The sequence below is a fragment of the Diorhabda sublineata genome, chromosome 3 (genome assembly GCF_026230105.1).
Source record: "Diorhabda sublineata isolate icDioSubl1.1 chromosome 3, icDioSubl1.1, whole genome shotgun sequence".
NCBI classification, from domain to species: Eukaryota; Metazoa; Arthropoda; class Insecta; order Coleoptera; family Chrysomelidae; genus Diorhabda; species Diorhabda sublineata.
In genome coordinates this window covers 29234053-29261090 of record NC_079476.1, presented here as the reverse complement: position 1 = coordinate 29261090, position 27038 = coordinate 29234053, and the positions used below count along the sequence as shown (strand labels likewise).

The following is a 27038-nucleotide window of genomic DNA, read 5'->3' as shown; positions in this document are numbered from 1 at the left end:
TACAAGACTTTTGAGGATAAGAAACTCGTTTAAAATGTCTCGTATTTCTACCAACAAAGACGTGTTTCACAAGCTACTGGAGATCTTTTTATCACGAACATGAGACCCTAACCAAAGAAAAACCACAAGGAAATGCAGCTAAGCAGCTGTTAATCTAATTTCCTTGAATTCGAAATCGTTTCTTTTCAACTTTTAACTTTGAATCGGTAGTTTTATTATTTACAAAATTCGCCATTTTTTTAAGTTTCATAGAAATTTTAATTGTAAGCAATACTTATTTTAAATATACCCTCCAAATATTTCTTGTAATTTGCTTTGAAAAGAGCAACCTATCATGAAAAATTCAGAAATTTTTATCTTGTCAATAGTCCTTCAATTCCTCATTACTTCATTTTTTTTTCGAAATTCCAATAAAAAAAGTTAACTTGATGTATTCCTTTGCTATAAGTCGAATGAGACCCAACTCCAATTTTCCGTTCTCGAGATTTTGAATTCTTTCCGCTATTTGGTCCATTCGGCTCCACTGTGTGTCGTCTCCCCGCTGCAATCCTGTAAACTAGTATGTAACTTACTTCTTCTAAATCTTAAATTGGAGTATCGTTCTTGGTTTATTCACGTAGAATCAACGTTTAGAAGATCTATACAAAAAATCAACTGGAGATAAGTCTCGAGCATTCCTTTAACGATTGGTAAACTCTAGTTAGATAAATGACGGTTTACTCAATCTTGCTGCATCTTTTTGTAACCTTCAAACTGATATGGTCGAAAAAATATCGTAGCGTTTTGAAGATATTACCAGACAAACCGTCAATTAAGGACAATATAAAGGTCCATGCCTATTCAAGAGAACTGTCAGTATAGAAGTAGTGACATTGTTCCACATGTTGTAACCCAAAATATTAATTAACTAAAAACACCAAAATAAGTGTATGTGAATGCTGAGAAAGCTGGAGCAATATTTATCCACTCTAAACTTTCAGCCGACCAAGGAGACGATTTGTAATATTCTCTTTCAGGTCTTGACCCGAAAAATGGAAATTATGATAGTGCCTCGAAATGAAACTTGTCGAGAATTTGTCTGCAGATACGAATAAATATTAATATACGGATAGTAATTATTGCAACAGCCGTATTGAATGTTATCATCCGTTTGAGTGGTGATCTCGATAAGTGAGGGTGTAGTTAATGAACATGAGTTCCAATAATTAATTTAAACTGACAATATCCTAGTTGGTATAATGAAATAAAGTGATAATTATGATTACAGACAAAACTTAGCTGATAGAGTTTCCACAAATTGAAATACCCAACGCTATGGATGAACAAATGTAGATTCATTCAATCTATAAACTTAACCAAGTTCTTTTGTTTTCAAAATTTCTAAATTTCGTTAGGAATATCGGTCACTTCAACACTTTTCTTTTATCCATTTCTCTATACAACCAAACCTTGGTTGTACAGATATAGTAAAAAGCTATACATAATGGTTGATAATAATATAAAACTTGGGTTCTTTCTTTTAAAGTTTATTATATGATTTTTCGATATATTAATGACAAAAAGAAAATATTTTTTTGCTATAAAGTTTGCTACTGTGATAATTATGTTGATAATACCCATTTTTGAAATTTTCAAATAGTTTCATATATTTTAATACATTCAAAAATACCGCACGTTCACAGTGAAGTTTTACGGTCTCCTAGGTCTCCTTGTATCCCTAAGGATTTATAGGACCTCAAAGCAGGACCAAAAATTTCGAAAACAATTGATTTCTATGCAACTCTTTAACTCCAGATTTGGTACACAGTATGATATTTTTAAGGTTGAGTATTTGTAAATAGGCGATAGAACCATTCTGGGGTCTTAATTAGAGGTGAAGTAGCTTTTGAATTTCAAGGGAGTTTTTTATCTGTCAGTTAATTTGATAAAATTCAGTCTCATACAGTGTATGGTATTTAAGTTAAAATTGAAGGCTTGCTAATAAATTAATGTTTTTTGCAATTTAGGACACTACTTTAGGAATGTAATTGGGTATAGAAGTATATTTACCTCAATCGTAATATTTTGAGCTCCCTTATACGCATCTGCTCTGTGTCGCTTCTTGGTGAATAGTGAATTTATGTAAATTCGAGATACCAAACTAGATATTTCCGTGCTCTGTGAAGTCTCTACATCAAGACAAGCCAAGGGGTCCACCTGCTTCTTGTAGTTGTTTGGAATATTAGCAGTGTGAATCAAACTAATAGACATATTAATTTTTATTTTTATACTCTAGGTTTGTTATCGAGATTAGAAGAGGTTAAAAAAATTTTAAATTTCAAGGATGTTGCGAAAACCAGAAGATCCCGTCGATGTCAGTTACTTTTACATATTGAATCCGTGTCAATGACATAGAGGTAAAAATATAGAATATCCCAACCCTGAAGCAACTGCTCCAATTGCATAAGACACCAAAAAATTATCACAAATTACGATAAGAAGTGAATAAACCAAAAAATAAAGTAGAGTAAAGTAGAGCTCTTACTTAAAACAGTGGAATTGGCTTGATAGTTGGTACCACGAATCTGCAGTTGGAATTTTTTTTTGCAACCACATAAGAGGAATGTATTGGCATACCTCGTACCAAAAATCTGGAAAATGTTTAATTATACAATGAAAATAAATTCCTATTTCTTTGAATCGCTCGCTTAGTATAAATTAAAGGACATTATGAGATTATTAAAACTTTCGCCTGTGAAGTATCACAAGAATAACTGGCAGCTGATTTTAATATGGTGGGATGTTTCATGGCACTTCAAAGCGGTCATGGTCTGTAAGATCAGAGCTTTTAGTCGGAAAACAAAACGTAATATTTGAGCCGATTGTTGAAATGGAAAGTATTTATGCTACCTCTGCACAATAAGTTGTGGTTGATTAAACAATTTAATAACAAACATGATAAAAGTTCATGAGCTTTTGGATATTTGAAAAAAATTTTTCCCTAGTTATCAGAAGTAAAAGTTGAAGTTGGGGGGTTTGTTGGTCCGCAAAATAGGCAGATTTTTCTGGTTGACAAATTTCACTGATTCGTACTCGAAAACCGAATGTTTTTGGATTTTTGATAAAGATGAAAACTACGAAACTTTAGTTGAGGATATGCTGAAAAAATTTAAAGCCACAGGCTTCTTCTTCTTCTAGAATATTAGGTAAAAGCTATTCATTAAACCACTTTCCAAATAATTCTGCTGTCATATTTTCATGATAATCAGCTGCACAATTTTTATTTAAGAAGAATTAATGAAGCATTAGGCACGAAACCGTCTTTGCTTCCATTCAAACACCAATTTTTATTTTTGCCTACCCAACCAAAATTCACTATGAGTACATCGTGACTGTCAAACCATGATTTATCTAGATAAATTATATGTCTATTAGAATTTCGGTAATCTTTTACCTGACGCAAATAATCTTGTCGTCATCGAACTATCCTTGACGATACGGTTATTGCCATACGTTTGTTCAGTTTTTTCTGTTTAAAACAACATGCTAACAAAACTTGATGCAATGTTTCTATACTGGTATAATTGTAATCTGGATAATCTGATAGTTTTTGTTGTATTACTTCTAATGTCTGAACCTTGTTCTCCTCATATAAACTAAAAATTGTCTTACGTATAAAATCTTGAGTAGCTTTGTCAATTGATTCCAGTTTTTCTTTATATGTTTTTCGGTTCGGTGAGTGATCCACAGCAACCCCTTGGATGTCTATTAGATAAATTGAAAATTTATTTATTCTACTTAATTCAGCAATTCTTATTATGATTGCATTATCATATTGCTGAATATTCTCATTTTTTAAACATTCGATATTTAAAATAACTTGCTATGTTTATAAATCTAAATATTAATTATTATTGTTTTCATTCGCCCATGATCTAAAGAAAGACATATTTCTATTTATTTAAAGCAATTTATGAATTAGTTGCATCAAAATGACGCCATTGCTTATCGCAGAGTGTTTGGCAGGAATATTTAGAAGCAATTGTGTACATACGCCTTTCGACAGCTTCGGCCAATAGAAATGCATTTATGTTTACGATTCGATGTTTTCATTGATAAACAATGGGGATGATGAGACCACGTGGACTGATGGTTTGTTAGATGTTTACCGAATTTTATACGGGGAGTAAACATAGTTTTACATTTAATTTGGTGTGAGTGTCGTGAGTATTGATTGATATTTATATATTGATTGTTCCTCACATAACTGTCTTCTGCAATTGATATTGTAAGAACTATACATATGATCAGTTAGATCAATTTATAAACAACATAGAAACGCATTCAGAAGAGCAAGTTATCAACAGTTCATGGAAAGATATATTATTATCACGGCCAGTACGATGAACATATGATGAGAGAAAGTACATATTATGAATAGTAAACGCGCACACTTTTAAATATTGTTCTGTTTTTATCAAGTTATTCTGATACTAGAAATAAATTAAATTCATATCAGTTGTGAATTGAAAACACAGATTTTTTAAAGCATACTTCAAACAGTATTAAAAAAAAGCATATTTTTATGTCATACATTCTATTTTTCTAATTACGATGTAAGATATCGTAATTTTATACTTTAAAGTGAAAGTCAAATATTATATGGAAATTTGTAATCAATGAACATTTGGGGTACTGGTATTACCATGTTAACTACGCTACTTAATCTCCACTAACTATTAACGAGTGTCTTTAATTAACTAAATATAGCGATATATGTCTAGTCCGTTATTATGATATAGGACATAACCTTTAAGAATTACAGCTGAGGAAGTCTGCTCTACTTATCTTCAGTTGGTTATTGCTCGAGTTAAATGGAATTTTCTTAAGCGATGATACTGAATAGTACTGTATTGTTATGAACTCGCCCTCTAATATAGACCGTTTATATAAATGATAATTGATTTATCATCAAAATTGAATATTGCATTGAAAATCATTAAAAAAAGCAAGCTGGTGATGAATACAAAAACTTCGTTATTTGCAGACTATTAGGTATGTGAAAGATAATGGATGAACTATCAGAGATAATGATGTTTGTTTTTCAACATTGTTATTATGTATTGTACAGTGAATACACATTCATGTTAATTTCGACTCTTTCATCATCCAAATGGCCGACAACGGAACAATACAACCGCAATTCTACCGCCATTTTGTGTTACACCTAGTCACTACGAGGGTTGCTACTAAGTGTAGAGATAAGCAAAAAAAAAATAAATATTCATAATAGTATATGGCTTTATTGTTTTTAGAAATATTCTCCATGAAGATCAATACACTTTTGCAGGCGTATGAACCAATTGTCGAAGTATTTTCTCAATTCCTATTGAGGTACCTCCAAAACATGTGATTTGTAGGTACAACTGCTTCTTCAGGTATAGATAAAGTTTGACCTCGTAATTTATTTTTGATCAGCGATTCGTTTCTAACACTACTGGCAAACAAATGCTGGTGTACTATTCAGAATTGACAGTTTTACGTTGTTCTAGTGAAACGGTGGCGATATATCCAGTTATTTGGAAAAAACAGGCGATCATTTGCGTCGAAGTGCTTTATACGCGAACAACTTTTGATGGATTTGTCTTGTCTTGACATACAGACCCATACAGTCGATTGTTGTTGATATATCGTTTTCAAGAAAAATCTACCCCGAAAAACTTTTGTAGCACACATAGGATCAATGGGAATTTTTAAAACTTTATTTTTAATGTGAACCATATCTCTTCCAATATTTGGCTTTCCGGGAATTTTTATTATTTGACCACTATTTTTATGTCTAAATTGACGGGACTACATAGTATTATTTTAGCATGTATTCATAACCATCTCAAGAATATAAAACTTATTACTCACAATTGACTAAGCTCAAGATACTGGAATGAGAATTGGGTACACATGTTCCTTTGTAAATTATCGATTACAAATTACTTTATCATTTCTTCGGTATAAAATGTTTTTATGTTCACCAGTTAGCGCCACCGACTGGCGAGTTAATCTTCAACTATAGCGTCAAAATTTGTTATTACGCACATAAAAAGAGTTACCATATAGTAGTACAATTGAAGGAAATATTGAGCATGCCACATTCTTGTGAAGTTACATTTCTTTTGGAGAAAACTACAACTTTCTCATGATATATGATGATTTTGTAAAAAACGTGTTTTTTATCAAATTGAATTTTATTCATAGAGAATATTAGTTTCGGGTTATGTATACAAAATAGTGCCTTTTTTTCATGATAAAATTCACAAATCAAATTATGGATAATTTTATTGACACACAATATTATGTTATAAATTACTTTGCAAATTATCAGCAATAAAACAGTGGCTATAATTGCAAAGTAATGCAAGAACTCCATAAACAGCAAAACGAACATAATACGTTGAAGTTTGGCCTTGTTTCGAGTTACAAAATAATAAAAACTCTAAAATTTGTACAACATAACTGATTTCTTATTGAAAGTTCGATCACATTAAAATTTCAAAAAATATTTGGATATTAAATCATTGGAAAGTTGCTTTTAGCACTGCAGCCGTAGATAATTATATCCTGTAGCCCCGAAAAATCAATTAGATGATAAAAAACCCCACTTCTAAAACTAATGCTATTTGCTTATGTAATCAATTCGTAGAAATAGCCACTGAACCGCTTACTGATCAGGTTTTCTGATGACAATGGATGCTGCATCGATTCTAATTAGAACAAGAGAGAATTAAACCGAATTACATTTACATCTGACCCGTACGGCTGACTTAACCTAACAAAATTAATCGCTGCACTTTGTGTTTGATTCTAAGTTAAAGCGCCGATTCCCCAGTGATTCGATTAAATTAAATTGAATTTTCCAAGGCAAAAAATATTATACACAAAATCATTACTGATAAGGAGGACTTCGATAATTACATCAAATATTAAGCATAATATACAGAGTCTCCAGAAATTCTCGTGACAAACACAAAGTACGGATAATAGATGTATATATAACTAGTATATTAATCCAAAAGTTACTCTTAAGGGAACTAATGATTGAGTTTTTTGAGTAAATACATGCGTGAGCAAAAATTACGACACCCCTGCAATCGTAAGTCATTGACAAAAAAACTGAACATGATTGTATTTTTCTCGGTAAAATATTGAAGCTAATGGTATTAGCATCAAAATAATATGAAATATTATAATGTTTCTTGGTTTCAGAGCGCACAATATGTTACGATCATAAGTGACCTTTAGACCACCATCAGTTAGCCATCAAATGTCAACCGATACACATATCCGTTAAGAACAAACAGTAATTCTACCTAAAAATGGACATAACAAGTTATGAAGCCGCTCAAGCGGTCACCCTATTGCGACAAGAACAGAGTGACCGAGAAGTGACCAGTGCGTTGAACATGAATCAGTTTGCTGTTTTCAGAGTTTACCGTCGTTACTAAGAGACTGGTAATATTAATCGAGGATGCAGTTCAGGAAGAAAAAGAGAAAGATGACCGATTCATGGTTAGCAGAAGACCAGACCAGCTAACCATAAAACTATGGTTTAAATGATTGGAAATTGGAAATGTCAAGATAAAAACTCAAACCTTAAACTCAAAATAAAAAAAAACACAATTTTACAGAACTAGCTCCCACGTTGGATGCTTCTGACAACCATAAAAACACGGATTTATAATTTGACATTTATAGTGAGAGCACTTTAAGAACAGAATCATCTTCAAATTGATCTAGCTTTCTGATAATACAACTTCTATTTAAGACTTTATAGTAGGAAAGAGGGATGATAAATAATAGAAATATCTTCACGCATGAACATCATACAATTTTTGGGGTTCCAAATCTAACAAATACGTCAAGATACTTTGATAAGGAGTATTATATTAGTTTTCCAAACAATATGAAGCGTTATCAGATTCTTGATTGACTAGGTCAAAACAGTAAAGTAAATTATTCTCGAAAATCCGACTTTATTCATAAACATATGTACCAAGTGATACATGTGAAAACAGTGTCGGTTTATAAGTGGTTTAAAATCAGATTTCAATTTTGACCATCTTTTCATCACTGGAGCCTTGTGCATTCTTTTGAGGTTTGCAAAGGGGTAGTTATTGTCAGGGATGTAACGGAAGTGGTTATATCGGAACCGAAGAAGAAGAGTTTTGATATTTGAGTTGTCGGAACTGGGGTCAGAGGTAGATGAGAGATCTGCTGTACTTTGTCCATTCATTTATCATCTTTTCAATAGCTTCCTCAGAATATAACTTTTGTTTTCAAATCAAAAAGTGAATGAACAAAAGGACTAAGTGAAGTCGAGCAAAATTGAGGTTTAGCAGTTTAATCGTCCACATCGTGTAGTATTATAGATTTATCCATCACAAAGTTTTAATATTATAGGGAAACAGTAGCACAATCTATTTTAAAATGATGTAAAACATTTAAGCAATAATTTTCCTTGACTGTACATTTAAGAGCCAGTTTAATAAAATGAAATATACAAAGATATTTTAGTCTCTTAAATATCAGTACTGAGAAATAAATGAAAAATTCAGTACAAGTTGTAAATTAAATCATATGAACTAACTCCAGAAGAAGCAAATTATATTTAACAAACAAAACAATGAATTTTCTCCTTTGTGATTTCTCATTCCGTTAACATTTCATTAATTTTTTCTTGGATTAGATCTCATATATGTCTTCCGTTGAATGTATGACATTTCAAAATAACTTTAACTGATTTAGTATTAAAATTACTCCATTTTTACTTCATCAAAATATCTTTGAGAGTAATTTTATTTGGCTGCTTGTAAAGGTGTTGAATTCGAACGCTATGCTGCAGTTTCTAGTTTATTTAATTCTCCGGGTTCAGGAGGATATACACACACTTTAAATGACCTTTTAACGATGTAATTCTGCTTCCTTTTCGTGAATATACTTTGAGGTATTCGCGGACACTTCATTGGAGAAATTCCAAATAACGCCTGTTTCTAGTTATTAGAACTCAAATAATGTCACACATTAAATAAAAACACACAGCACTCATCTGAAAAAAAAAAAACAAAACAAATGAACCGTCTTCCTTAAGTACGAAATGACAAGTGAAAAAGAAAAGAAGCAGACAGCACGTAGCGCAATTCTCTAAGCGACAAGTATAAACATGTTCATACACAATGCGCTATTTCGCCCTTCGGTTCTAACCTCCGATTTAAAAGTATCGGAACTGAAGTCGAAATTGAAGATCAAATATCAATCACTAGTAATTACTAAGGAAGAGAGAACTGCAGAGAATACTAACTTGTCAAGCAAGAGTCAATTCGATCGCGGTTTTCATTAATTTGTTACACGATGCATTATCTTGTTAGAACAATTTTCGGTTCATTTGCCAGTTAGGACCTTTTTTAATAATCAATGCAATAACGCTATTCAATATTCAATGTTGATGTCTAAACAATCGATAAACAAGATCGTCGTAAAATCATAGGCCACAAGATTGATGTTTGAGTTTTTAGTTGCTTCAAGAGTTTTCACTGAATGTTCTCCAAATACCGGAATTAACATTATTTTTTTTTCTGTTTTAGTACGTTAAATGTTTAAACGATGATTTGGAATTTTTTAATTTATGAATTATTAAATTTCAGTAATTAGAATGTGGAAATATACATTATTAATAGAATCAACTTTTTATTAAATGATAAGCATTCAATGTTACTCATAAACCGGATTATGGTTAACAACGCAATTTTATGGTAATCGTTACGTAGTATTTAGAATAATAATCACGGATTTGAAATGAAGTATTTTTCGCAAAAATACAGTCTAGTAAGTTGTATTCTGATTTCTTTTGTCAAGCAATAGTTCTTCTCCTATATTTCTTGGGCATGTCCACTTGCTTATGTTCTTCAGCCAAGAAATTCGCTTTCTTCAGATTCCCATTTTACTATATATCAAGTATGAGTTGAAGAAGAGGGTACTTTGGACCTCTGAATATGTGACCCATAATTGTTGTGTTATAATCAGGAGAATTTATCTGTCTTTTCCCATTCCTTTTTTCCTTTTCCCAAGCATTTGATGATAGGTCCACATTTCAAATGCTTCCAATTTATTGATCTTTTTTAATCTCTTTCAGTAGTCCATCTTCACATACCATGAAGCAATACCGACCATACATAACATCCAGTTTATAGCATTCTTAGTTTCGTGCTAATATCTTTGTTGGTGGGAGTTGTTGGAGGATATTCTTTGAAAAAATAATAGTGTCAAGTGAACGATTTAGTACCAATGCAAATTATCTCCTTCATCTACATTTGTTGTTTTTCATACTTTCATTAATTTGTTGAATGTTGAATTTTGTCAAAAACCTTTTCGTAATCAACAAAGCATAGAAAGACATCTCTGCAGTTCTGGACCAGCATGTGGATACTGAATGGAACATCTCTTGTCCTCAGTCCATTTCATATTCTATTATGTACGATCTTCAAACAGATTTTTAATGCGTGACTTATTAGACTAATTAGTCAGTATTCACTGTCTTTCTATTCATTTTTTAAATAACGAGGAATATTTTTGGTCCAAAGGAAGCACTTGCCCTAATCTTACACTTTTTGGGATTTTCTACTTTTGGTGGGTCTATTTGGAGAATGTGACGTACCATATTGTATTACCACCTGTCACAATGCATTTTAAAAAATCCAGTAAAGCTGTAGTGGTCAAGAAACTTTTGGTCGCATGTGTGAACAAACTTTTCTATAGACCTGTTATGAGAAGCAAGATCTTGAAACGAGTTGATTAACAGGATAATGACTATTAGAAAGCCCAGTAGAAGAATATAGCCGAAAAATGAGGCTATAATTTTGTTGGGATAATATGCTATGTCACTAGTCGCATTGACTCAAGAATTTTTGGAGGTTAAATATCTTCACGACTATCCACATCAGTCTTACTAGATTCAATACCATACAAATACTTCTTCTTCAAAGAAATAAGAAAAGTTTCTAAAAGGGGAAACTTTTGATACAATTCTTGACATTGAAAAAGTATATAAGCGATTTTGAAATGAATGTTTGAAATTTTTTACATAAAATTTGTCATTTTGTTCTAAAAATACTTCTGAAGAAAATATGAAAAAGAAGTAAAAACAACAACAACAACAAGAAAAAGTACTTAATGGAAAAAAATTATAATGTGACAGTGAGAGAGCAAAAAGTTATGAAATATGTCATACTGTTTATGACCTCAAGGCAGTTCTACCGATTCGAATAGTTGATACTTCGGGTTTTTTATAGTCTCGAATGAATTGTTATAATTTCACACAAGTCGCAGTAATCATTACATTTGAAAAATTATCTGTACCTTTTTTTCTAAATTCTAGATTTCAGATATAGTGGAAAATAAAATTCCCTGCTATTTCTGGCGTGAGGGCCTCGGCCATAGAGACGTGACGGAAATAGGCACATACATTTTCAAACATCTTGAAGAGCTAGCAAACACTAACACGGGGTATCGACGTGGTATTCTATTCTGGCAATTATGGGTGCAACAAAAGAATAACTGAGTACTAATCAAATGTAATGTTATATCAACTAAATATTGAACTCTCCAGGTATGTATGGTATGTATTTGCATGCAGTACAGTGATTGGAAATAAATTAAATAACTTACGAATATTTGGCAAGAGGTCATACACAAATTAAAGGTAATTCAGTTCATAGTACCATTGAAAGATATTTAAAAAGAGCAAAAAGATCTGGGCCTATTTACGTTCCTAACCAAATTGTATCATTTATCCGAATGCCAAAAAAAGAATAGGGAACCCTCTAATAGTTGAAAAAATGAGCATTGAGAGTTTTTATGAATTGAAAGCACTGTGTAAAATAGAGGGCTTTTGAAACATTAACAAAACTATTTTATGATTTTGACAATTATTCATAATTTGATATTTTGGAAGAAATTACAGTATTTCTGATTTGTTTTTTTTTTGGTTTATCCCAAAATGTTATCAAGGTTGATTACTTTTATTAAATGTTTTTTGTAATATGAATTTTCCAAATAAAATTTAATGTAGATATAAGTAATTGAGTATTCTTATAAATAATTTTTGCTTGAGTGAACCTCTTAGTAATTCAAGGACCATGTTAAGTTATCACAACCGTATAAGGTAAGCCTTATAAAGATCTTATTAGACAATTCCATTACTGATCTGCGTTGTCCTTATCAGGTTATCCTGACTTATTTACCAAGTTATGGAATTACCTGATAAGGTCTTTGTAGGCACCTCACAAAAAATTCTAGTAGGGAATGCCCTTAAGTTTCCAAGTCAGTGAGTTTTGGTCTATCCAGATTTTTAGGTTTAATCTTTTTTTCTTGATATTTTAACGAAGTTGGTACCGCTCACTGTGAGTCCAAATTTTGCAGTTTTCCGTTAAGGATTAACATTTTTCTCTCATTCGTTTCAATATCTAGATGTTTATTTATAATATTATGCGATAAATCCACATATCAAAAGTTTTTATTTCTTTCCATTGTCATCACATGAAATGTCGTAATCTACTTGGTGGCTGAAATAGTTTCGTGATAAAAACTTATGAATAAGATTCATATATTGGTTATATTTGAAACAAAATAATAATTTAAAATGGATTTCTAGACCAAAAGACTTAGAATTATTATGAAATAGCTGCTTCCTTAGTCATTTCAGTGTCAATGATATAATTTCTATACTTTCTTCGACATAAATCCGAAAGTCTTCGAGTGTAGAGCATCACTATATCCACGCTCTACTATAACTATAATGATAGTATAATGGTGTATAATGGTGTTTATTCAACTGTGTCAGGTTATATGTGGATATAGAATTGCTAAGACTTTTTTACCTCATCAATTCAATGAAATCTTCTTCTTCTTTCTCTTTTCTTGAGACTTAGTCTTATTTCTTCTACTATTCAGCGTCTTAAGAAGTAGCTTCCGTGCCATCTCTAGGGTACGGAAGTTGTTTTTTCATTCTGTGCCCATTTAGCGTGGTCTTGCCAATATCGTCGACTGGATCTCGTGAATCATACTATATCCTGAATTTTCATATCTTCTCTTATAGTTTTGCTTCTTATTTGATCTCTTAGGCCCCTTCTCTAATAGTTCTCATCATGTTCTTCGTTTTTGTTGTAACCTGTATATGTAAGTCTTACGATTGTTTTGAATATACAGAGGTATTATTTACTTCGGTTCGTTGTTCTAAATATGTACATTGCACAAACTTATAGCTAGTTTACATCCTGTAGGCTCTTTTGCTATTACTATTGATTCTGTTTTTTCCACAGATATCTGCATATCAAGGTTATCGGCTTTTATTTGGAACTAATAAAGCAAACGCTGTAGGTCATTCTCGTTATCGTTATCAAAATTGTGTCATCAGCGTAGCATAATATCGCTATCGATCTTCGTCCCATCTTGTATCCTCCAGGAACTTGTTTTACACTATTATTTATTTTATCCATAATTAAATTGAACAAAAATGGGCTCAAACTCTCTCCTTGTCAAATTCTTGTTAGTATTGGAGCTTGTTCGGTAATCCCTTGTTGTGTTTTGATCTGTTTTGTTAATTTTATTGAACTCTTCTATCATTTTTATATAATTTACGGGTTTCCAGTGTTCCCGAAGTATATCAATGATGATATATTTATAGGATTTTCAAATTATTTGTCTGAAGATGAAGATTGCGTTAATTTTCTCTAGGACCTTGTTGGTCTAATATTCTATCCATTACTTTTTTGTAATGATTCATAATATATATTTGATCCGAGAGACTATAGTCGTATTGACAATAATTACAATCTTTCATATTAACGACAGGATTCGAACCCACGCTTTTGAACACGAAAGCAAAAAACTTGAATATATACCTTTCGAAAATAGGATTTGAAACTGCGCCGAAAGTAAGAAAAAAGTTTGTATTTGAGACGAAAGTTTGTATGAGAAAAATCACATTTTGGATAATTTAATTAATTTTTCCCTAAAAATGCCGAAAATTCCTTTCGGCACATAGCACATAGCTACATAGGAATTAATTGCAAAAAACCCGAGCTTGCTATATGCTTTCTGTGAGGAGATATCGTTGCTACAGACGGACGGACATACGGATGGACATACAAAACACTAGTAATGCCGCATTCTTTTGTAAAAAATGCGCTAAAAATAGATCCTACTGGAAAGAACTTGCCAAAAAAGAGCAAGAAGAAAATGGTATATTACAAGAACAACAAATACACTTTAAATTAGATGAATTACCATTAGGTTAAACAATAATTCAATTGAATAGTAAATTGGCACGTTTTAGATTTAATTTCAATTATGAAATAATACATATGAAGAAAGGGAACTCATTATTCATAGCAATGCTTCCTCGACAATCCAAATTCCTTGAACAATAACTAATAACTAACCTTGTCACAGCAACAATGGTTGTCGCGTCATGAACACAATCCACGTTAATATGCACTTTGAACGTGTAGTTTTGTACCGAAACCCGTTAGTGTTTGTACTAAAAAGAAAATTTTGATATCCATCATTTATAGCAATTTCCAAATTTATCAACAGATAAACATATTGTAAAAAGATAAAGGCGTTTATTATAGTAAGACAGATAATAATCATTATTTTTAGATTGATGCTTGTATATGACGATAAACTAGTAAATTATAATATACCAGTCAAATAAATTAGATAAAAGTTAAGGATCAGGAAGCATGCAAACTGAAAAATGGAACTTATTGTTCACGTTCGATCGATTACCTTTACAAACAAAATTGATCTTATATTTATGTATACATATCTTCATTCTTCCCACACGAACAAGATTTTAATTCTTTATTTTGCTATAATCCTCATATTTCTATTTTTAAAGGTGTTAAACGTCCGTACTAAGAATATTTACCAATATTAATTTGAAAAAAATAATATCTACAAGAGTGTTAATTCTATATTAGAACTAATTCCATTTAAATAATCATATTGAGAAATCGATAATTATCTATCGTCAGACATATTCATAAATATGATAATGTTTTTCCAAAGTAGTTTCTATAAATATAAGGTATGATAAAAAAATCAGAAAATTTCATTCATCCCAATGTTAAATAGTTGCTTAGAAGAATTTACGACTTTTCTCGTTATGAATTCTCTCTGCTTTTTCTGTATCAATGTAAATGTCGGAAGTTGAGTGAAAATGTTTCCATTCAAGCACACTTTTCGTAGGATAGTAGATCTAGGAATGCTTAAAGCTTAGTCAACTAAATAAGACGATGTATTTCATTTTTGTAAACACCTCTGGAGTTTAAATTTAGAGTTTTAACCATAGACTAAAATTTTATCCCCATATCTGCAAAAGAAAGATGTAAAACCAAGTATAATTTTATTTTTTTTTTGTTATTTCGAAGGCCCGGAACAAACTTTTCACTCACTTGTCCACATTTTGATCCGTTTCTGAGGTCAAAAGATATATCGACCGTTGCTCGTCCTTCATTGCGCATTTCCACTTTCAAACCGCTCATACATATTGGAAACTATTGATGCAGGTGAGAAAACTGAGAGACTTCTTCTATAATGAAAATTTAGAAACTATGAAAAACTGCATCTATATTTATATTTTTTATAAAGCTTTATCAAGAGAGAAACCACAAAAATTATATCAATTACTTTAAATGTGATATTGCTGGTGTATATTAGTTTTTTTTATTCATAGTTTCGCCATTTAAGTCTTTCATGTGCTTCTGAAGGTATCCAACGTCAGAGATCACAAAAATCAATTTTATTCGATTCCTTTGGTTTTAATGCTAACAATTAACAAATGTTCAATCTTTGCAGAATTCAAAACTAACGTAACACGTCAAAGTTATACTCAACCTATTCAGATATCAGATGACAAGTTCTGGGCTTCTAAAAACTTCATCAATCTGTTCATCTACCTAGTTCATTGTTTCATCACACCTAGTATGTGAATACAATGTTTTTTGTTGAAGGTAGAATTTAACTAACACCAGTCTATGATAAATTGTAGAATACTGTCACAGAGGTGTTTCAAGCAGAAATTTCTTTGTCAATCTTCGGAACTTATTAAATGTATTTGCCATTTTTAATTCAGAAGGTAGCTGATTGAATAATTTTTTGGCATTGAAGATGATGGAATTTTTTACCAAATCGGAAGTGGGTATTGTTAAATAAATGTCCAACTTTTTTTCACTAGTAGGGTAGCTATAAACGGGTTTAATATACTATTATATATAATTGAGTGTTATGTGACACAATCCATATTCTTATTGACAGAAATAGTCTAATCCTCGAGACTTGAAAAATTGATGTTTTATTTTTATGGCGAAATATGATTAAAATTAAATGAACTATTCGTATTCATTTTCTCATTATAATTTTATATATTTCACTGTTGAAATGTTCTAAATATCATGAAAAATTCAATAAATTTTCTACGTTCCCTGAAGTTATTGAATAAATTTCCATGTATATGATTCAAATGATATAGTTAGTTAGCTATAGTAAATTAAAACGCAGTAAAACGAAAAATATTCAAGGCTATGATTGTTAATTTTTTCCAGATAAAGCGTATGAATTAGTAGAGTTATACGAAAGAAATAAAACTAAGATTGGATTTATAATTAAATTTTTAATTCTTTTTTCATAACATGCAACTATATTTGAATTAAAAATTTGGAAAAGCGATTATTCCATCTAAATATGTTGTCAAAAAAATATTGAGGAATTGATTCTCTACCATTCATATTATATTATCAACTAAAATCTGTGGAATTTGTCATTGGTTAGGTTAATAATTTTTGATGGAGTATAAGTTCTCTTGAAATATTTATTGAAGTTAACGTGGTCATAACGTTGATAATCACAAAGAAAAAAAAATCTAAACTTTTATTATTTTTAGGTATATTGGCAATTTTTTCTAATAAGTTTTACAGTATAATAGCTAAAGTAGCCTTGCGACTATTATTTCTTCGGTTTTCACCACTTCATCATTTATCTAACAAACTAATATCTTCTTCATTACATCAAGGTATGAATTCGTAATGTTGGAATTTCTAATCATCTCCTCGTGGTTCATAAATATTTTCCGGTATTAGTATTAATAATGTACTAATCAGTTTCAAGAAGTAGAGGAGTATAAGTTTGTAGTTGTGGAGATTCAACTACTCAACTACACAATGAAATAATTTGGCCAAATTTAAATAAAAATTTCTGTTGTATAATAATTTTTTATCAGGCCAAATTCCAATATACATGGTTTTCGTGTAAAAGTATATCCCAGGCTCAGCCTTCCATAAATTATGGGAAAAAACTCGCAGAAAGTAGGAAACAATATCACTAAATTATAATAGTCCACTTTTCCTCTGGATTCTCACTCCACATTACCAAAGAGAAGTGAAAATTTAAGAGCGAGGCTTGCGTTGATTGCTCGAAGAATTCCAACAGCTGTAAGATATCAGATCTCTTTATCTAAATCTCACCTGTTCCTTCTTCGATATCTTTTCTCATCCTGGCTCTAGGTTGTCACTCCACATCCACATCTTTCTTGGTCGACCTCTACTCCGTGTTCCAACCGCACATATTTCCCTTACTATTTTTATCAGTATAACGTCTATCATTCTACCTATATGTTGACTCCATTGTTCCTTGCGCTAAGATATCCCATTAATGATTACACAATATTCTGATGTTTTCATTCGTTTACAGTCTAATAGTGTTTATCCCGAGACCAGCTTTGATGTTTCTTTATGTGGTATCCAAGAGTTGTTTCGTTTTGCTGTGATATCCAATCATTAATGATAATACATTTATCTGATGTTTTCGGTTCGTTCCCGGTCTAGTAGTGTTTTCCCCGAGAACCACCTTAGATGTTTATTTCTATGGTCTCCAAGAGTTGTTTAGTTTTTGATGTTCCTGGCGTTGTTTCTGATTTATAGGTCTGATTGTATCTTGGTAATTTCGTGCCTATGTTTTTTGTCTGAGATATTTTTTTCGCAATTTTTGGAAACGTTGGTGATATTAATACTGAGCACCTGTTTACACGACCACCATACCAGCACTGACAATTAGACTGGAAACAAAAAGACTGGAGGTAAACTTTAGAGTCAGTTATCGAAGCGCGTGTCAGACATTGTGAGTGTTGGAGTGGTAAACAGTGTGTTCAGTATATATAAATGTCAGTTACAAATTTGGTATAACACTAATTGAGGTAATAAACTAAAAAAAAACATTCAAATCAACGATATAGTTGCCTTTGTTTCTAACACTTACATGAAGGCTCAGGTAGTATTTCAATAATTTTATTGTAAAGTTCATTCAAGGCGTTTTTCAATATCGAAATGTTTTCCATTAAGGACATTTGACATTAAACTGAACAAATGATAGGTCGCTATCAAGAGATTACGCAAGTTATGACAGAATTTCGAATCCTAACTGACGTAGCATTTCCGATACGATTCTTAAATCATACTTGTGGTTATCGTGAAAATTTCCTATTAACCATCTGTTATTTTTTCTCAAAGTTTAGTCTAACTGTTGCAATTGTGTACTATTCATTTCACTTCTTATTGTTTGGTTGGATCTTTATAGTTCACAATGGAGAATCTCTTCAAATGTGATTATTACATAATCACGTTAAAAATTAAAAGCATAATTAATTAATTACTATAAAATATTACATTAAGTTAAATTTGAATCTTATATTGACAGGATCCTGGCAACAAAAATAATAATAATATACTTTATAATATACTATAACATATACTTTAACAGGTATTGTAGCCGTGGTCTTTTTACATCCTGGCACTAAACACGATTTATATACCATTTTTAACATTAATCAAAGTTTCATAATAACGCTTATTTTAGAATAACCGAGAGAATAACTTTTTAAATTTCAATAATGTTTTCCCTATAAATATGGATCAAAGAATTGAGGAAAAATTTTAATAAAAGTTGTATATACACTACCCAAAACTATTTTTTCTCAAACCATGAAAGTACACTATTCGGAATTTACAACTTACAACAGACTGATACCTTGATTATATATTTTAGTACCAACATCACGTTGTTCCACTGAAACCAACTCATAGATGTATTCCAACATTTTAGTAGGCTTAATTCGTACATTAATCTGAATTGTATTGTCAGAATTATTTATACTAAAGGCTTCAAGAGAAATACGCAATTTATGTTATGTTCAGATTTTGTATTAAATTATAGAACTGATTTATTAGCTGAGAGCGAAATATCACTATGGTAGCAGTAGTAGATATTATACCTTCCCTTAGGATTGAACCGTATGTAGCTATGAATAACTAGAAACCGTCATTTATTTGGATAAAATGTCATACAAACAGAAGAAGTCATTAATCTGGAAGGTTTTCTAAATACAAATTTTCGGAATATACTGCGTTTCTGAAATTAAATAAAAAATAACCATTGAGACTGGATTTTGTAGATTTGTTGCAAGTTCGATATATTCAATAAAATGGCTTTGGAGCCTTTGTTGTTTTATTTTTGCCAGAAAAGTACAGTTACATATGTAAATTAAAATTAGAACAGTTATTATCGATTTGGGTAACAGAATTAGCTAAGTGTAAGTTTATTTTTAAAAGTATTCATAAAAATAATAAATTAATAAAATTAGGTATCTACGCCTATGGTAGATCAAACAAAATTGTTGGTAAGAGTTTTTATAATTTTATAATCTGCAATTGATGTTGGAAGAACTATACGTATTTATTGGTTTTTTGTATGTTTGTGATATTTTTTACGTATATTCAGCGGCTATTATCGAGTTGACCTAAATGCTATTATTTTCCTTTAAAATATTGTACTTTCTATTATGACATCATAATACCGTCGCTACATGCAAAAACACCACTTGAAATACCAAAGAAACAAGTATTAAATACTTTGGTTACAAATCACTTGTAGAATTATAAACAAAAACGGTATCAGTCTAGTTGTAAATATTCCACAGACCTATACACGTGTTATTAGGTCTGTGTTCCATTCATTTCGAAGAAAATAGTTCCATATAATGCAAAGTTTCTATGTTTAAAACATTGTTTATTTACCTATATATGATTAGCTCGAAGAAATAAATAAAATATACTCATAATATATCAAAACAATATTATTAAATCGAATAATTTCATAAAAATGTCTCTTATTTCATGGAAGAGGAAGGAAATTACATTCCTTGTAAACCACATGCGTCCTTAAGAACGTGAAATTCAACTGGTAAATTCAATAACCATATAAATAATATATAAGTACAGAGACATGTCTGTATCAAATATTACTTTTGGAATTAAAATAAAACTTTATAACAGGTATACAGCATTCATAATACGCATTTTGATTCAAAAAGGACATCACATTATGCGAGAGAGATTACGCGTTCCTGCACATAGGCATGCAGATGCCGGTGTATGTGTATAGTGGACATAAGTATCAAGTTATGTTAACGCTTAAAAAAATAACAAACAAAAAACGATTAATATTAAATAAGTGGCTATTATTTTTAGTCCAAGAGCCCCAACCAAAAAAGTAGGTTCAAAAAAAAGGTATGGGAACAGGTATTTTTTTTTGAATATGTTCAGGTGGTCCCCTGAATGTAATTCCATCAAAAAAAAATAAGACTCGCCCCGTAAAATAATACGCCACTTTTTATATGATAAGAAAAGTCTGAGTCCGTTTTTTTGAAGTAATTTTCTTTTTTAGTGATTTCCACAACAATTTTAGACAGAGAAAATAAAGTGCAGACGAATATACACAGTATTTTACAAAATTTGCAACAATTGAAACGGTTTAGGGATTTTTCGAAAAACTCAGATTCACGTTAAATTCAATTAAATACTAACCTTCATATTCTTCTATTAAAAACGAAATCATTTTTAATATTACAATATATTATAATATACAATATAAAATAATACTGTACAATATAAAATAGCAAAATACAAGCATAACATTAATTAATAATAATAATATTAAGAGTAACAATAACAATTCTTACGACGTAGCGTAACTAAATATTTAGCAAAAAAAATATTGAAAAAAGTTTGGAGCCCTATAATTAAAAACCTATGCGTTATACAAAAAAAAGTTTCAAATAAACAAACTTTTTACAGTATTTATCATCAATTGTTAACTGTATATTTAGCAAAAGTATATTGTAAAAAGTTTGAAGCGCTATAATTAAAAACTTATTCATTATAAAAAAAAAAAAAATTTCGAATGAATAACAATGGCAAAAATTATTATCGTTAAAAATGATCTCCAATATTTCTGTCGTACGTTGCGCGGTTCGCGAGATATTTAATAAAACGTGTTTTTCAAGATGGCGACTGAAGTTCCGTTTTTTATTTATAAAAAACGTACCTGTTCCATACGTTTTTTATAAATAAACCCTGCTATTGGCCTATTCTGCTACCTTCCCGAGTGCCTTTGTCAAAAATTAATGATTTTTTTATTATAGTTTAATTGTAGCTATTACTAGTAAGGTGATGGATATTAGTACATATACGTTGATAAAAATATTTCTATCAACGTCAATTTGAATAATGAATTTTGAATCCTATGAATTTTAAATTTTTTCACAATAATACGATTCAAAACCACCGAAAATCTTAACTACATAATTATTTCTCAGACGATAAATACATGAGTATTCGAAAGCTCGGAAAATATATTAAAGTTAGTCCACTTTGGTGTTTCATTGCCATATATATATATATATATATATATATATATATATATATATATATATATATATATTATATATATATATATATATATATATATATTATATATATATATATATATATATTATATATATATATATATATATATATATATATATATAAAAGGCTTCTTATTGGAAATGTGGCAATGAAACACCAAAGTGGACTAACTTTAATATATTTTCCAATTTTGGTATTAATTATGTGTTTATTGTCTGGGATTGAAATGACAATTACAATAATTGTTATACATTTATACATAGTTCTTATATTGTATTTCATATAAGTAATCGAAAGCTTGGAAAATATATTAAAGTTGGTCCTCTTTAGTGTTTCATTGCCACGTTCCCAATAAGTAACCGCTCATAACATAGCTGGCAAAGACTTTATATTATAATATATAATAATATAATATAAAATATAATATAATATAATTTATTGTCGTATCTATTCCATGTCTGCAGTGTGTGAATTTTACGACGTATGTATACTTTTTACATAAATATTTTTTTCCACTATTACACATAATGCATTTGACATTATATTATGACTATTTGTTAAACTGAAGATCTATATAATCTCCCAAAATTCTTTTTCTTATGCAATGAAAACTTGATGTTCATAAAAACCTACCGTTCTTGAAATGAAAGTCGAGGACGTATATTTTAACATGAATAACATTTTTGACATGAGAAGTATAAAAAAGAAATATCACTATTTATTATATCTACTTAATTGCACTACTAGCAAAAACAATGAAGAAAAGTGTTCGATGAATGAAAAAAATTACTAATTGATAAAACTGTTTAAGATATGTATTGTAGGTAGATGAAATAACTATATGAATGAATGTGGAATAATAAAATATTTCAAATAAAAATAATTTGAAAACATTATATACCTCTTTAGTTTGCTTCTGATTGCTAGCTGACTTCCGAACAATGACCCAATAACACACTTATCAAATAAACACACTTTTTGTTATTTTTTAAGCACAACAATTTCACACGCTGTTGCAAAAGTTGAAAACTACTGACACTAGAGGAATTTTAAATATTATACAAACCAGAGTCACATTCTCACTGCAGTCATGTCGATACCGGCTCTGAGAGTACTGCAAGGTCGCTTTAATTCTCTTTAACCGACCAGTGCAGGAGAAATTATTTATCTATAACATTTCTAGTGATTGGAATGTCCAAATTCGACTTGTCTTATCATTATTAATGAATACGTTACATTTTCTTGGAACTTGAAAATTAATTCATGTATTAATTTTTCCAATCTCGTCATTCCTTTTTATCAGGGGTTTTTAACTATAATAAAATTTAATAGGGAATGTTGATTTGATTAAGTTACATTCATGTCATTTTGTTTCACATAAGTGTTCATTATTTCTAGCTAACTAACTAGCCACTTGGTTCTTAACTCTGAATTGTTCACTCAAGATTCCTTAACTTGAATTAACCAATAACAAGAGTACCCAAGTTAACGCGCTTCCTATGGTTCGTGTTATCGTAATCAAGGCCGTTGTGTCAGGAAAGGTTGAGTATTTTGTGTGAGATAATAGCTGTGTTCGCGGTAGATATCCTAAACATGTTGAAATTGTGCGTTCGAGGTGCTAATAAAACATGTTCAGGATTTAAAATCCTGTGTTCGTGGAGCACAGATTTCTAATTCCGGGCATTTAACACATCCAGAAGATATTCAGAATACAGCAGGGATGTATCCAATTTTTTTACAGCGAACGAAGTTAATCTATAATATTCTTACGTACTGTGTTCATTTACTAGATGCTGATGGTCATTTTTACAATCCTACTCGATTTAATTTTCAGTCGGAATCAACTTGCAGTAAGTAGATGCGTAGTTGTGGCGTCTTGAATTGTAGTTACTCTTTTTTGATATCCGGTTAGCGGTTATGGAGAAACATTCGCCATTATTACGAAGTTAAAAAAGTGAAACGGAGAGGTTTGACAAATTACAGATATAAGTCTCACAAATAGTGGCAAACTGCGCTGCGTAACTACCTACAAACGTTGTGTTCTATTAATTAATGAGAGAAAGTATATCAAATATTGTATCACATTTCACTGAAACACATGAAATTAACAACAGCGTTTATCTTACATTCATAAGAAATGCATGACAAATTATATGCACAAGAATTTATTCCAGATGAGAGAAGTAGATGTCGCTTTATCAATCCGGTAAGCTATGAGAGTGGATTTTAATCAATAAATCTGTAGTATAACTTTTGAAAAATTACCTCGGCTAAGTTCAAAGCGATTGGTTCTATATAGCAACTGGAATCTTATAAGTTGACAATATTTCGTGTTGCGAATATTATAAAATAACTTTTTCAGATCCCTCAGAAAATACCATTTATTCGCGTCAACATTACAAGAAGTCATTATAGTAGGAGAGCTTGCACCAATTTTTGGATAGGTGTATATATAAGCTGAAAACTTAATCCGTACCTCTCCTATTACAACCCAACTCGGATTGAGTGGGTTGTAATAGGACTCGGATTGAGATCATTTGGTGGGACTTTCTAACTACCATGTGATCTAATAAATTTTGTATAGGCGCGAGTGAGTGGCGTTATTCGCAAGCCGCATTACTATTGGCTTTGGCGAGGTCACGTGACTTACAATGGCCATTAAGTTTATAGTCGGAATGTTGGAATAAGAAAATAGAAAATTTTGTGAATTTGTGCTAAAAAAGGTTTGTATACTTTTTTTCATAAAAAATTTGTTATTAAGTCAATTTCAATACAATTCTAAATGTAATAAATCACTTGATTATTTGTCATTATTGCAAGAATAGATCACCGATACCGTATAAAAGTTTCAGTTGCCTCAAATATATTTTTATGCAAAATGGCAATGTAAAAACCCCGACTAAGGCGCCCTGCTTGATATTTATTTTATTTTTTTAACATAAAACTAGAACATATAAAAATTGTATTTTGCCTCAAAAAAGTTTCTGAAAAAAAAATTTATGAAAATTTAGGAGTTCATTTAGCCTCGCTAATCACTAGCTAGGTCTGCAGTCTGCAAGTATAATAGGAGAGGTACGGATCAAGTTTTCAGCTTGCCTCCATTATCTACCCAAAAATTGGTGGCAGCTCTCGGATTATTAGAGTGCTACACAAAAAATGTAGAACAACAGGTAACAAGTAAGAAGTTCTGGACCTATCTAAGCACTAATAGAAAAACTACTAATCTATCTAACAGCATGTTCTATATGAATACACCTCTTCACCAACCGTATGACATTGTCAATGCTTTTGTTGATTATTTTCAGTCAGGATATATTACGTAATTTAACGACTATTCATATTTTTTAGAAAAAAATTCGATGAAAATAGGCATTGAGTCACGTGTCTGCGAACACCAATCAGAAAGTTTTACCTTACGTTACCCAAAATATCATTGTTGTTGACGTTTTCATACAACAGAGCAGGTTACTGCACAAAACATATATAATATAATAATATAAAATGATCTCCACAAAAATACATTCTTATGCTGACATTGATAAACAATGGGCGTCACTGCTACTAGCAAGTGTTAATCACTTTTCCCGTTTCGGTTGATTGCTTGGACCATATAGAAATAATTTGTCTGGCGTTTTTATAGTTGTGCTTTTACGCTGAGGCACTATACAGTACTTATAAAACGAAAGATTCATTCTTAGAAAACAGTTGACACTTGACACAGAAGTAAACAGTTTTGTTTGGAACTCCCTGATACTATTCAGCGTTTTCAAGAGAAATCTAAATTGTTATTTTTAAACACAAAATACGTAGGTAATGTAATTATTGCTTTTTCTTTGAATTATAGTTTTTTGAATATAATTAACCAAGTTTTAAAATTTAGTTAACTTTCCTATTCTGACAATATTTATTCTTTTATATATAAATTGCTTTCTTCACGTTACTTCTTTTTTTACTGAATGTGAATTATTGAGTAGTCCCAATAAATTAAATCCAAACTGATTCTGATGGTTTTAACCTGCATTTCTACTATCTGTATGCCATTCCTTGCGAAACGATTTAGTTTTTCATACACTATCTCGTTAAAATTTGGTAAATATCGGGTGATATGGTAAATTTAACGGGTTTATCCCATTTTCAAAAAGGACGATAGGGTTATTATTGAAAACTAGAAATATTTGAAACTCTGCTTTACGACGTTGTTTTCACCAAGTGAAACCATCCCTATGTAATCAACAGAATGGTTTTTGCCCTGTTGGACACCCTATAATTTAATGCGCTTAACGCAATATACACAAGTACACTTGCGCCGATATTATTTCTTATATTTATAAAAGAAATTTACTCTTAACTATATCACTCTAATAACATTAGTTATTATCACACGAATCTAATATAGAAACAATTCGTAAGTATGTAGTTCAAGAAAGGAAGTATAAAATTACCTCAAAGCACCAAGTTTTTCCATGATATTCCAATTATGGTCAAAAATGAAATTTTAAAGATAAGCTAATGTTTTCATCGCCATGATTTTCATAAAAGCCAAATAATTAGGTTTTTTCAGTTTTTTCAAAATATCTCAAAATTTTCGAAAAATAATAATTATATCTTGCATAGCTGTTAGCCTACTTTTAAATGCTTATGGGAATAAATTTTTTGCGTCTAACTTGACAGTTTATTTTGATATTATCATAATTCCATGTATAATAATTAACAAACTTACTTTAATTAAATAAATAAATAAATTCCAATTTTTTCTAAGAATCCTATTTATTTTTGACGACTATGTCAATCTAATAATAATTTTTTTAAAATTTTGGTTAAAATCCTTTCAACTTTGAACAGAAAAAAAAATAAAATTGCATTTGTCGACGGTTGGCCGAAAGGATATAATTTTCTTATTAATAATTAAGTATTCAGCTTTAGATCAGTATATCGTTTTTTTCCGAAAGTTAAATAATAAAAATAAGTAATTTTCACCACGTATTTACATACGTACGTACGTACGTATCTACATACAGTACTTCACGCGTATAAGAGACTCCTACTTACATTTCTCACATCGTGAAAAATAAGTCTTCTACGAAAAATTGTGTGATTTTTTTTGGTGAAATTTTCCACCATCATTTTCCTATTGAGGGAATTTCTTTATATTTTGCTCCGATAACGAGATATTTTAAAAAAGCTCAAAGTTCATCTTAAAGTACCTCCTTT

At 30.5% G+C, this 27038-nt stretch overlaps 1 protein-coding gene across 5 annotated transcripts in view; it reads right to left on the bottom strand.

The window, feature by feature from the left end:
* LOC130441952 (glucose transporter type 1) overlaps window positions 1-27038 on the bottom strand; it is a 537558-nt gene that overhangs the window by 199449 nt on the left and 311071 nt on the right. For 3 of the 5 annotated variants that reach the window (XM_056775875.1, XM_056775876.1, XM_056775877.1), the window contains exon 1: window positions 22729-22948. The exons of 1 other annotated variant lie outside the window; for it this stretch is intronic. The gene's annotated coding sequence lies outside the window, so the exon portion shown is untranslated. Of the gene's footprint in view, window positions 1-14468; window positions 14569-22728; window positions 22949-27038 lie in introns of those variants that run through there. One more of the 5 variants, XM_056775878.1, reaches the window with a different exon arrangement.